Raw genomic sequence first — 11,697 nt, forward strand, 5'->3', positions numbered from 1 at the left:
ACTATTTTCCCCCAATGAAGGTACATGTGAACAAGAAATAGATACACTGATGTTTGTAAGTCTCCAGTAGTACATCAGCATGTGACAAATGAACACAGACACCCAGGGGCTATATCTACCAAATTGCCTTAAGTCTCCTACCTAGATTTTTCATGCTATAGGAAGACAGAAAAATCTTAATGTGGATTTATGCTGGTAGGCAGGGGGAAAGAAGGAGTTTGAAAATAATTTACAGTGAAGAGTAAACTCTGTGATGACAAAGTAGCAACTGTTGGTGCCGGTGCCATAACAGTTACTTAATCTGTGTCATGCCCTGAAAGGCAATTAAGTGAAGTCTGAGTGGGTGAAGAAACTCTTAAGATTCAGTCCAAAATGGTTTCAATGTCCAAGGGGACCCATTGATGGAAGCTGGTCATGGGCAACACCAAACTCATTCTATCCAGAGAATTTGTATGATGCAAGAAATAGCAAAAGTTTCAAGCTGATTCTTGAGGCATCAGAAGCTGGGCAAAAAAACAGCAGACTAGTTTCTCATCTTAAATACTAGTTGCAGGAGTGGACCTTAATTTAATATACCTTAATTATAATAAAAGGTAATGGTGATAAAGTCCTCACTATGCACTATGAGTTTTTCTAAGTACTTTATGTATATTAATTCATTTAAGCACACACAATAACCCTATGAGGTGGATACTATAATTATTTTCCCCATTTAGATAAGAGGAAACCGAGACTCAGAAAGGTTAAGTGATTTACTAGTGGTCATATAGTTAATAAGTGACAGTTCCGGGATTTGGACTCATACAATCTGGCTTACTGACTATGCATATTTATCCACTAAACTATTCCCTAGGCCCAGTTTTTTGTTGTTGTTTTTTTTTTTTTCCTGTCTTCCCAGGAGTAGAACCTAGGCACAGTTTTTAAAGTAATAAACTCACTGTAAAATGTCAAATGATACAAAAATATATTAACTATTAAATGAAAGTTCCATATCCTCTTCACCCCACCTCTCCCTGCCATTCGTTTTTTCCAAGTTACTATTTTTTTCCAAGTTACTATTGTTAACCTACTTTTTCCAAGTTACTATTGTTAAACATTTAGAATTTATTTGATTAAAAAATGCATTTGATTTTTAAAACATTGCAGTGTTTTATAGGATCTCTAATGTTTAAAAAAGTTACATGGCATTGACATCTTCCAAGTTTGGTGCACAATGGCTTGTAAGACATAGATTCGAAGCTTGTTTGTGAGCCTCTGTTAGCTGAGCACTATCTGAAATCGGCATCAGCACCTCACCGTGGCTTGCATGTTCCACTGCACAGGCAGTACCTTGGGAATATATTAAAATACTGTCTCTGGTGGGCACGCCTGTAATGCCAGCACTTTGGGAGGCCGAGGTGGGCAGATTACGAAGTCAGGAGTTCAAGACCAGTCTGGCCAATATAGTGAAATCCCATCTCTACTAAAAATACAAAAAATCGGCCAGGCATGGTGGTGCACACTTGTAACCCCAGTTACTCAGGAGGCTGAGGCAGAAGAATTGTATGAACCCGGGAGGCGGAGGTTGCAGTGAGCCGAGATCACATCATTGCACTCCAGCCTGGGTGACAGTATGAGACTCTGTCTCAAAATAAATAAATACATACATACATACATACATACTCTCTCTGTGTGAAAATGTTTATCTAAAGAGGGAGGAACCATCATTAAAAGTTGAAAAAATGTTAACATGATGTGAGGACATGCACTGGCAACATGTGTGTGATGAATAATTTTATGTCCACTTCACTTGGCCAAGGGGTGCTCAAATACCTTCTCAGACACGATTTCTGGATGTGTCTGTGAGGGTGTTTTTGGAAGAGATCAGCCATTTGAACCGGTGAATTGAGGAAAGCAGATGGCCCTCCCCGCGTGGATGGGCATCATCCAATCCATTAAGGGCCTCAATAGAACGAAAAGGTAATGCAGGAAAGTTGAATTCACTCTCTGCCTGACTTTTGAGCTGAGACATTGATCTCCTACCCTCAACTCCTGGTTCTCTGGCCTTGAGACTCAGGCTAGAATCTAGAAGATTAGCTCTCTGGCTGTCAGGCCTTCAAACTATGCCAGTGGCTTTCCTGGGTCTTCAGCTTGCAGCTGGCAAGACTGTGGGACTTTTCAGCCTCCATAATCACATGAGCCAATTCCTCATAATAAATGTCTTCCTAAATATCCACACACACAATTTATATAATACATATATTATATGTGTGTGTATGTGTATATCCTGTACAAGCACACACACATAAATATCTATCTTATTGGTTCTGTTTCTCTGAAGAACCTGGGAACCATATGATACGTATGGTTCTCCATATATTTAGGTTTATATATATATATATATATATATATACGTGCATGTATACAATATACATATACATATGTGTATATATTACCTAAATATATGGAGAACCATACAAATACACATACACACACACACAGAGATACACACCCCACATATAGATCCTATCAATTCCGTTTATCTGGACAACGCTGACTAATACACCATGATTCTCTCTAAATGGGATTTCAGAAAAAGCCCAAAAACCTTTGCAAACATTTCTGGGTTTTCGACTGGAGGATTCCTGAAAGCGTAGGCCAAAATTCTCTGGCAATGTCAAGGGTCCACTGTTGGCACAAAGCTCTCTATGGGGAGTCAGGAGACCCAGGTTCTTATCTCAAACTTGTAATAACCCTAGATAAATCAGTTGAGTATCCTGAGCATCAATTTTCTAGATGCCGAATTAGAAATTTCAAAGGTGCTGACCTCTAAAACCCCATTCTCTGCTGCGATTTTGGATGTCTAAAGGCACCATGTGAAGCAAAGTGCACTCACTGCTCCTAATACGCGTAGCCACCCCTTTTGCTGTTTCTGTGCATCTCTATCCTGGTTTTGGTGTGCTTTTGCTTCCAATGGCTCAAAGAGTCTTTCAGCTTGGTCTGCACTTTAGGATCCAAGGAATATAGGCAGTGTCCAGGGGAGTCTATTTTTAAATGCATTCGGTAAGCATCTATTAACACCTTGTCAGGTGAGGCTCTGAGGCTACTGGTATGACTGAAACATGGTCCCTGCCCTCATGGATTCAGTCTGGGGCAGAGATAGTATCACCTTTATTTTTTTTTCAGCCTTGAAGCAATCGACACCTGCACCGTGCACTATGCCTTTAGGGAACCCACTGCTCTTCTGTTAGAAGGAAACTCTCAGCTTTCCTTGTTTGACCCATGAGTTGTTTCGAGGGAATTTTTTAAAAAATGTATAAACAAGTGGAATTTTTCCAGTTCCCTTTTCATTACTGATTTCTAACTTAACAGCACTGTTCTTAGAGAATGTGGTCTGTATGGCACCAATACACTGAAGTTTTCTAAGGCAACTGTTGATCTTTCTTAATTATGATTTTCTGTATTTAATTTTTAAACGTTTATGCTGAATCAATTTAGAGAGATAATATGTTAATTACAACCTCAGACTCTAGAGCCAGATCTAGATTTTCCTCTCAGCTCTGCCAATGACTGGCTGCATAAAATTGGGTGATGATCTCAGTCTCCACATCTGTAAAGTAAGAAAAATAAAACAGACTATTGCAGTGGGTTCCGGAGAGGATCAAATAAGCTCATACTTGCACAGAACCAAAAACAGTTCTTGGCACATAGTGAGTGCTCAATAAATGTTATTTAATATTATTTTTCTACTTACATTATACATTCCATTTATAGAACATTCTCAAAAAGACAAAGTTATAGAGGTAGAGAACAGATCAGAGGTTGCCAGAGGTTAGAGATGAAGGGAGGGAAACAGGATGACGATAAAAAGGTAGCACAAATTGTCTTCGGTGTGATAGTACCGTTGTATATCTTGATTGGGGTGGTGCCTGTGTGAATCTACAAATCCAGCAAAATTGCATAGAAACACACACGCACACATACGCACATACACATACACACGAGTGCATGTAAAACGAGTTAAGTCTGAATAAGGTCTGTGGATTATACCCACTGTGTCAACTTCCTGGTTTGGATATTGTGCTATCGTTAGGTAAGACCTTACCATTGAGGGAAACTTGGAGAAGGGTACACAGGACCTCTCGACACTATTTTTTGTAACTTTTTGTGAATCCATAGCTATTTAAAAATTTAAAAAACTTCTAAATTATCCTGGCATATGGTGAATAATAAATATTACGTTTTGTCATAGCTGTTTTTCAAGTTTTTATGTATATTTAACACATATTAATTTTGAAATTAAATTCAGAACAATAGATACAATTTTTAAAAAGACAAAGTGTATCTCAGCCAAGTTCCATATTGTTACACGTAGAGGAACTTTGAGCCCTTTGTGAGTTGAAAAATGAATTAATTTCTGATAACTAGTGTCATTTTGTTCGCTCCTTTCGAATTGTGAAAATATCGGGAGGTATGAATAAGAAAACCCTAAGTCCCGAATCCATGCGTGTTGGTCTCGTGGATGCAGGAAAACTTGGGAACAATAGATGAGAATGGACTGACCCCCAGCAATTAGAACTCTGTGGTCTCAACGAATGGTTTATATTCCCAGAACGCCCCGAGTGAGAGCAATCTCCTACCTCCATCACTCAGTTACTTTGACCAGAAAAGTCCTTGTCACTGTTTCCAAAAGGAGTCTTGAAGATTATCCTATACAGTCTTCGCATTTGCAGTCAGAAGCTGAGGCCCAGGGACGGTAGCTGGTCAAATGCAGAGTCTGGTCTTCAGTCAAGGCGAAAGCTGTTTGCTCTGGGTCTTACTGTGGCAGGGCCTAGGACAGCAGAGACTTGATGCTGTCTCCCACCCACAACTACCCAGAGTCATTGAGTGTCATCAGGAGAACAATGCTCAGTACTCAGTACACAATGCCTCAGTACTCAGGCCTTCAGTACTGAAGGGGAACAGGGAGGGGATTGAGATGCACCCAGCCCACAGCCTAGGCATCAGCCGTCCACGGACACCGGCCTACACTGTGATGCAGGTGGTGAGCGCCATGGCATGTCCCAGTGGCTTCCTCTCTGTCCACGCCCAGAATTTACAATTTCGACCCTAAGAGAATACCAACCCTAAAAGCCTAAATTTTCTTCTTACACTGTTGTGAGTTGAAAAAGCTGTGCTCAGGGATAGACAAACGTTACCAGAGGAGGGTGTCCAGGTTCTCGGCATTTTGAACAAAGAAATGGACAAAACATACAAAGTTATGAAAGAATAAAGCAAAGAGAGCATAGATTTATTGAAACGAAAGTATACTCCACAAAGCAACAATGGGCTTGAGCAAGCACCTCAGGAACGCTGGTTACAGAATTTTCTGGGCTTTAAATACCCCTCTAGAGGCTTCCCATTGGTTACTTGATTCACACCCTATGTAAATGAAGTAGTGGCTCATAATCAATCTGATTGGTCATGGGAGGTGACCAATCGGAGGCTGAAGTGAAGTTACAAAGTTACACTCCTATGCAAGTGAAGAGTAGGCCTACAATCAGTCTGATTGGTTGCAGGAGGGGACCAATCAGACGTACTTTCATTTTTAATCTGCAAGGCAGAAAAGCAGGAGGGGTTGGGGGAGCAGGTTGCAAAGGGAGTAGCCTCTGATCCTTTTGTTACTTGGGTGTGAAGAGGTGGGGGGGTTTTCCTTTTTTGTTTTGTTTTGTTTTGTTTTTTGAGATGGAGTCTCTGTGGCCCAGGCTGGAGTGCAGTGGCCGGATCTCAGCTCCCTGCAAGCTCTGCCTCCCAGGTTCACGCCATTCTCCTGCCTCAGCCTCCCGAGTAGCTGGGACTACAGGCGCCCGCCACCTCGCCCGGCTAGTGTTTTGTATTTTTTTTAGTAGAGACGGTGTTTCACCGTATTAGCCAGGATGGTCTCGATCTCCTGACCTCGTGATCCGCCCTTCTCGGGCTCCCAAAGTGCTGGGATTACAGGCTTGAGCCACCACGCCCGGTCCAGGATTTTCCTTTTCATTCAGTTCTAGGAAACCAGTGCAAATTGGCCTTAGGTTCTCTGTCTCCAGACCCTATTCTCCTGCCTCACAAAGATAGGTGTACCTTTTTGTTAATTCACCCACTGACACACAAAGTTACTGCCTGTGCTAGCTGAGTGTCTGACAGCAAGTCTGAAGGCAAATGGTCTGTTCCCAGCCCTCACCCACTTGCCAGATGTTGTTAGGCCCTCCTCTCCGAACCTCAGTTTTGTCATCTGCCAAATGGGATATCTTGCTTCCTTAACTGGCGAGACTGTGGTGAGGATTAAGTGAACCCTTGGAGATGAAAGGCTTTTGTGATTTGTAAAGTTTTGTTATACTAGACACTAGATTAGTGTCATATCATAAACCCCTGCCTCTCTCCACAGTTCTACTAGGAATTGACCTCTTTTGCCCAAGAATTGAGATATAACCCCTTACATTTTCAAGAAGAACTGGAAATTCTTGATCCCCAAAGGAATGATTCAGAGTGGAATTTTACACACATTCAAGTAGATGTCCGAAAGAAAGATTTGGGGGCCAGAGCCCCCCAGTCAATTCTGTCGAATGGCTCTGCTGAGATGACGAAAAGGATTTAGAAAGAGAATAGGTACAAAGGCATAGGAAATCAACTCAAAAAATAGCACTGGTCCCATTTATACCTTCCTACTTCCCTGGAGCCAGAAAAAGTGGCACCTGCAGCCTTCACGGCTTAGTCTACCCTGCCACCTTGTGGCTATTTGCTAGACTGCACCAGTAGAACAGCCTCAGAGAAAGCAGGGACCAACAGGAACCGGTAATCAGGCGCTCACTCCTTTACTTCGTCACTCGACAAACTTGTACAGATGCTCACAGTTGCTCAGGCTGAAGAAATTCACAGTCTGGAAGAAGAGAGGGACTGAAGGGAGGGTAAATGGAGCAAAGAGACTTGCTAGGCAGGGGTCTTGGTGTTTGCAAAGACACTGAAGCCTCCCAGGTTTGGGAAATGGTGAGCTTCTCCATGTGACTGAAGAATAGGGTGCACCAGGTAGAAATGATGGGATGTGAGGTTATAGCCTCACTATCAGAAAATGATATGTATGAAACTGTAAGCCTGTACGTTAGGAAAAAAAGAACACACAAACCAACAAAAAAACAAAGACACAACTTGGTCCCTGGAGTGCAGGTCAATTCAGGTTACAGGAACCATCCACTCCTCCGCAAATGGCCCCTAAACTTCCATGGCCCTTCCGTCCTGAGACTCCTAGGAGGAAACACACAATCTGAATTCCTCGCCATGATCAAAATCAGTTTCTAAATGGGATAGGATCTTGTATAGTCTCAAGTTTGAAAGGGACCTTAGAGTCATTTAATCCAGCCCTCCCTGTAAGCCAAGATTGCTGACAACTCACCACGCATCTTGAACTTAAATCGCCTTCAGTGATGAGTTCGGATGCTCATTCAAAGCCCGTTCCACCTTTAGATAGCAGGACATCCTTTATTCTATCAGGCTGAGTTCTTCCTGTTTATAATTCCTGTTCATTGATACAAGGTTCCCCCCTCCAGGGTTGTGCCAAAGAAGTAATCAGACATATGAATGTATATGAAGAAGGTAACCATTTAGTGGCAGCACTAAGGTTTCTGGAAATAGGAAATCATGGTAGTATTATTTCCGAGGAACTAATACTGACATAGGCTTTGGGGGAGCTGTGCCCTAGTCCTCATAGAATTTCTTTGCTTAATGTTATTTGGCTTCCTTTCCTTTATGGTAGAGTTGGATTTGATCAGAATTCTCACTCCTGGTTCTAAGTCAGAATCACCTGGAGAGCAGGCAGCAGAAGGTCTGAAAGCTCCCTATGGTCCAGAACTGCTGGATGAGACCATTAGTGGGGTAAGCTCAAATATTCCATGATTATTCAAGACATGATTAACTATAATAATGTTAAAGTCTTCAGTTCTTGTTAAGGGGTTTTTATCAAGCCTACGATGGTCTGGTATGTAAATTCTTGGTGATTCCTATTTCATAAAGACCTACCTGGATCTAGAGTTTTCTCCCATCTGCATGATCAAAGTGTGGTTCACGGAGCACAATTATTTTGTTCTGTTGTGCTCTTTTGGACAGAGACCCACCAGTGACATAAAAGACAAAACTAACTAAAGAAAGAAGAGGAGACGTATTGCCTGATCTTAGCCAAGTGCCATGACCTTCTTGTTCCCCATTCACCTCATCTGTAAGAGATAAGAGAAACCCACTTCAGTGAGTTGTCATGAGGGTAATTGAGACCGTGAGTATAAAGCCTACTGGCAATGAGAAGGCTTTCCAAATCTCAACTCCCTGAGTCTTTGACAGCTAGAAGAAAGTGCAAACAAGAAGCTGGGGTGGTACCTTTTCTGAGAGCCTTTTTCCTCATCTTTCTTCCCATAAACAGCCTCTGTTGAGTTGTATCATGTCCCCACAAAATTCATATGTTGAAGTCCTAACTTCTAGTACCTTAGAATGTGACCTTATTTGGAAACAGGGTCATTGCACATATAATTAGTTAAGTTGAGGTCATTAGAGTGGGTCTTAATCTAACTCAAGTGATGACCTCATAAAAAGGGAAGAACTTTGGATACAGAGACACAAACACAGAAACACCATGTGAAGATGAAAAGATTGAGGTGATACTTCTATGAGCCAAGAGTGCTAGATTGTCAGGAAATGACCAGAAGCTAGGAGAGAAGTCTGGAACAGATTCTTCTCTGGAACAGATTCTTCCTTACAGCCCTCAAAAGAAACCAACAGTGGCAACACCTTGATCTCGGACTTCCAACCTTCAGAACCATGAGAGAATAACATTCTATTGTTTAAGCCATTTCAGTTTGTGGTGCTTTGTTTCAGCAGCCTTGGCAAACTAATACACCTCTAGAGGTGACTCCTACTGGTGACATCAAAGGACAGCTCTGTCCAGATGGAAGGAGGCACTGAAGTTCCACAGAACAAGTGGGAGACACGTGAAAACCCTGAGAGTGCCTCTCCATGGGCCAGCAGCTCAACAAGGCTGTCCACCTTGTACTGCCCTGAAAGAACAATTTGCCATTCTGAACATGCCCCTTCTCAAGATATGCTGAATCCATAGGAACATCATTTTTTTAAATTATACTTTGAGTTCTGGGATACATATGCAGAATGTGCAGGTGTGTTATATGGGTATACTTGTGCTGTGGTGGTTTGCTGCACCCATCAACCCGTTATCTACATTAAGTATTTCTCCTAATGCTATCCCTCCCCTAGACCCCAGCTCCCCGACAGGCCCCGGAGTTTGATGTTCCCCTCCTTGTGCCCATATGTTCTCACTGAGGACTATCATTTATTAGCCATAGTTTTATATATTTTGGTGTTTCCTTGTAATTTTCCTTCCATATATGTCCGTGGTTTGTTTTGTGATTTTGACTACAAACCCTTTAAGGGCTGGAACCACATTACAAACCTCACTGGGAGTCAGGTGATGTTTGATAAGAATTCTTGGTGTGACCTCAAGCATGTCACCTTTCCTTTCAGGCCTGGTTTCCTTGCCTGTGGAAGAAATTATTATCACTGAGCTCTCTCCAGTTACAATATTCTGTGATCCCAACTCCATATGTATTTACATACCCAACCTGCCTTCTTGGGGTCCTAAGGGGAAAGAAAGACCCAGGAAACTCATCTCTTAGATACGTTGAGCAGCTGTCATCTGGGGTTAAATGAATCAGCCTCATTTAATAAGGGGCTAGACCCCAAAGGTTTGGGAGCAATATAGTACTCGGGAGCTGTAAACCCCACTAGGTCCCTTTCCTAGACTCCAAAGTCCTCCTGCCTGGGCATCTGTCTTTCTGGAAGGCCACTTTTTTATGTTATTATTTTTTTCTTTTTTTCTCCCATGAGTCATAGAGAACGAGAGAAGTTCACTTTCTTAGTGAATGCTGAAGCTTTCTCTTCTCTGGAGGCAGGCTCTGGATGCTGTAGGTCATGTAATGGGGAGCATGCCCACGGTAGGGCTGGGCTTCTGTGTACCCTTTGGAAGCCTCCTGTCTCTGCTCTGGGCGGGGGAGGAACATTGCCTTTCCAACTGGGTACAGTATTTTGGGCAAATGACATCTTGTTTCCTACCTTGGAGGGATTACAGCATGCCTTGGCGTCCACTATAGAGAAGCTTGGGCCTAGTCAAAGAAGTGTAAGGGTCCTTCTAATGACAAACACCCCAGAAGCGTGGCTATCTGTGTGTAAATTATGCTCTTTTGGTTCCAGGAAATAGGCTCATACAGGCCAGTCCAAGTAATGGCAGTGGTGTAGAAATGGAGGCAGTGACCCCACTATAAAGTGGTTATAAGAGGGATGGATTATCCTAGAAATCTAAGACTAGAAACCCCCACACAATTATAAGCTTCATAAAACTAGTTTCTGAAAGGTCATCCTAGTTCTGGAACTCTGCCGTTAATGAGGCCCCAAGTACTCTTCAGGGTTCAGCTTTTCTCTGCTTCTCTTCCTCATTCTAATTCTCTTAGTGCTTACCAATGCATGTCTCTGGTAGAACACAAGACAGCTTATTATTATTATTAAATTTTTTTGAGACAGCGTCTCACTCTGTCGCCCAGACTGGGGTGCAGTGGCACAATCTTGGCTCATTGCAAACTCCACCCCCTGGGTTCAAGCTATTCTCCTGCCTCAGCCTCCCTAGTAGCTGGGATTACAGGCTTGCACTACCACGCCTGGCTAATTGTTGTATTCTTAGTAGAGACGGAGTTTCACCATGTTGGCCATGCTGGTCTCGAACTTCTGACCTCGAGTGATCTGCCTGCCTCGGCCTTCCAAAGTGCTGGGATTACAGGGGTAAGCCCCTGCGACCAAACTTATTATTAATTATTACTATGAGTGAGACAGAGAGAGAAAATAGAAACCCAGATTCCAAAGGGAATAGCTCATTTCTGCAAGAAGCCTGAGGCCTAACGATTGAATTGAACCAATTAAAGTTCTACTGACAACCATCATGTGAACTCAGCCTACCTGGACACTTTCAGCTGTGTGACCTCGGACTAGTTCCTGCCTCCATTTCCCCATATTTAAAACAGAACACGTGTAACCAGGCATGGTGGCGTGCCCCTGTAGTCCCAGCTACTCTGGAGGCTGAGGCAGGAGTATTGCTTGAGCTCAGGAGTTCAAGTGAGCTATGATCATGCCATTGCCCCCCAGCCTGAGTGACAGAGCAAGACTCCATCTCTAAGAAAAATAAAATAATAATAAATAAATAAATATTAAAAAGTAAAATGGAGCATTGGCCTCTGGTTGTCCTTCCCTTAGGGTTGTGTAAGGGGCAGGAGCCTGTTCTCCACTCCCCACCCCAGGCTCTGGGTGGCAGTAGGAAAGTGCCTTCACGCCTCCTGCCTCAATCTTTTCATGGGTCAGATGCAAGATCCGAGCTAGGTGATAGTACCACCCCATCCCTTCCAACTCCTAAATAGCTCTGCATAGTTCTAACCACCCTGCTTCTCTGGGATTATCCCTTACACATCCTCATCACCCTGGTCCTCAGAAACCCATCCTCTAAAAATCCCACAATATAGAACATCACACATATTCCATGTATTGGTGAAAAGTTGCATTTACATCACGCTTTTTAGTAAACATTTTATATTCCCTTTGCCCTGGCTTATCTGCTCAGAGACTTTTCTTTTTAGTTATTATTGATTGTCAATTGGCTCCAGT

General features: G+C 42.7%; 1 long non-coding RNA gene across 1 annotated transcript in view; it reads left to right on the top strand.

The window, feature by feature from the left end:
• Nucleotides 1–11,697, top strand: part of LOC112618697 — a 29,857-nt gene that overhangs the window by 5,764 nt on the left and 12,396 nt on the right. Inside the window, exon 2 of the long non-coding RNA XR_003118114.1 lies at nt 7,748–7,866. This is a non-coding gene — a long non-coding RNA (uncharacterized LOC112618697). The remainder of the gene's footprint in view (nt 1–7,747; nt 7,867–11,697) is intronic.

The sequence above is a fragment of the Theropithecus gelada genome, chromosome 2 (genome assembly GCF_003255815.1).
Source record: "Theropithecus gelada isolate Dixy chromosome 2, Tgel_1.0, whole genome shotgun sequence".
Taxonomy (NCBI): Eukaryota; Metazoa; Chordata; class Mammalia; order Primates; family Cercopithecidae; genus Theropithecus; species Theropithecus gelada.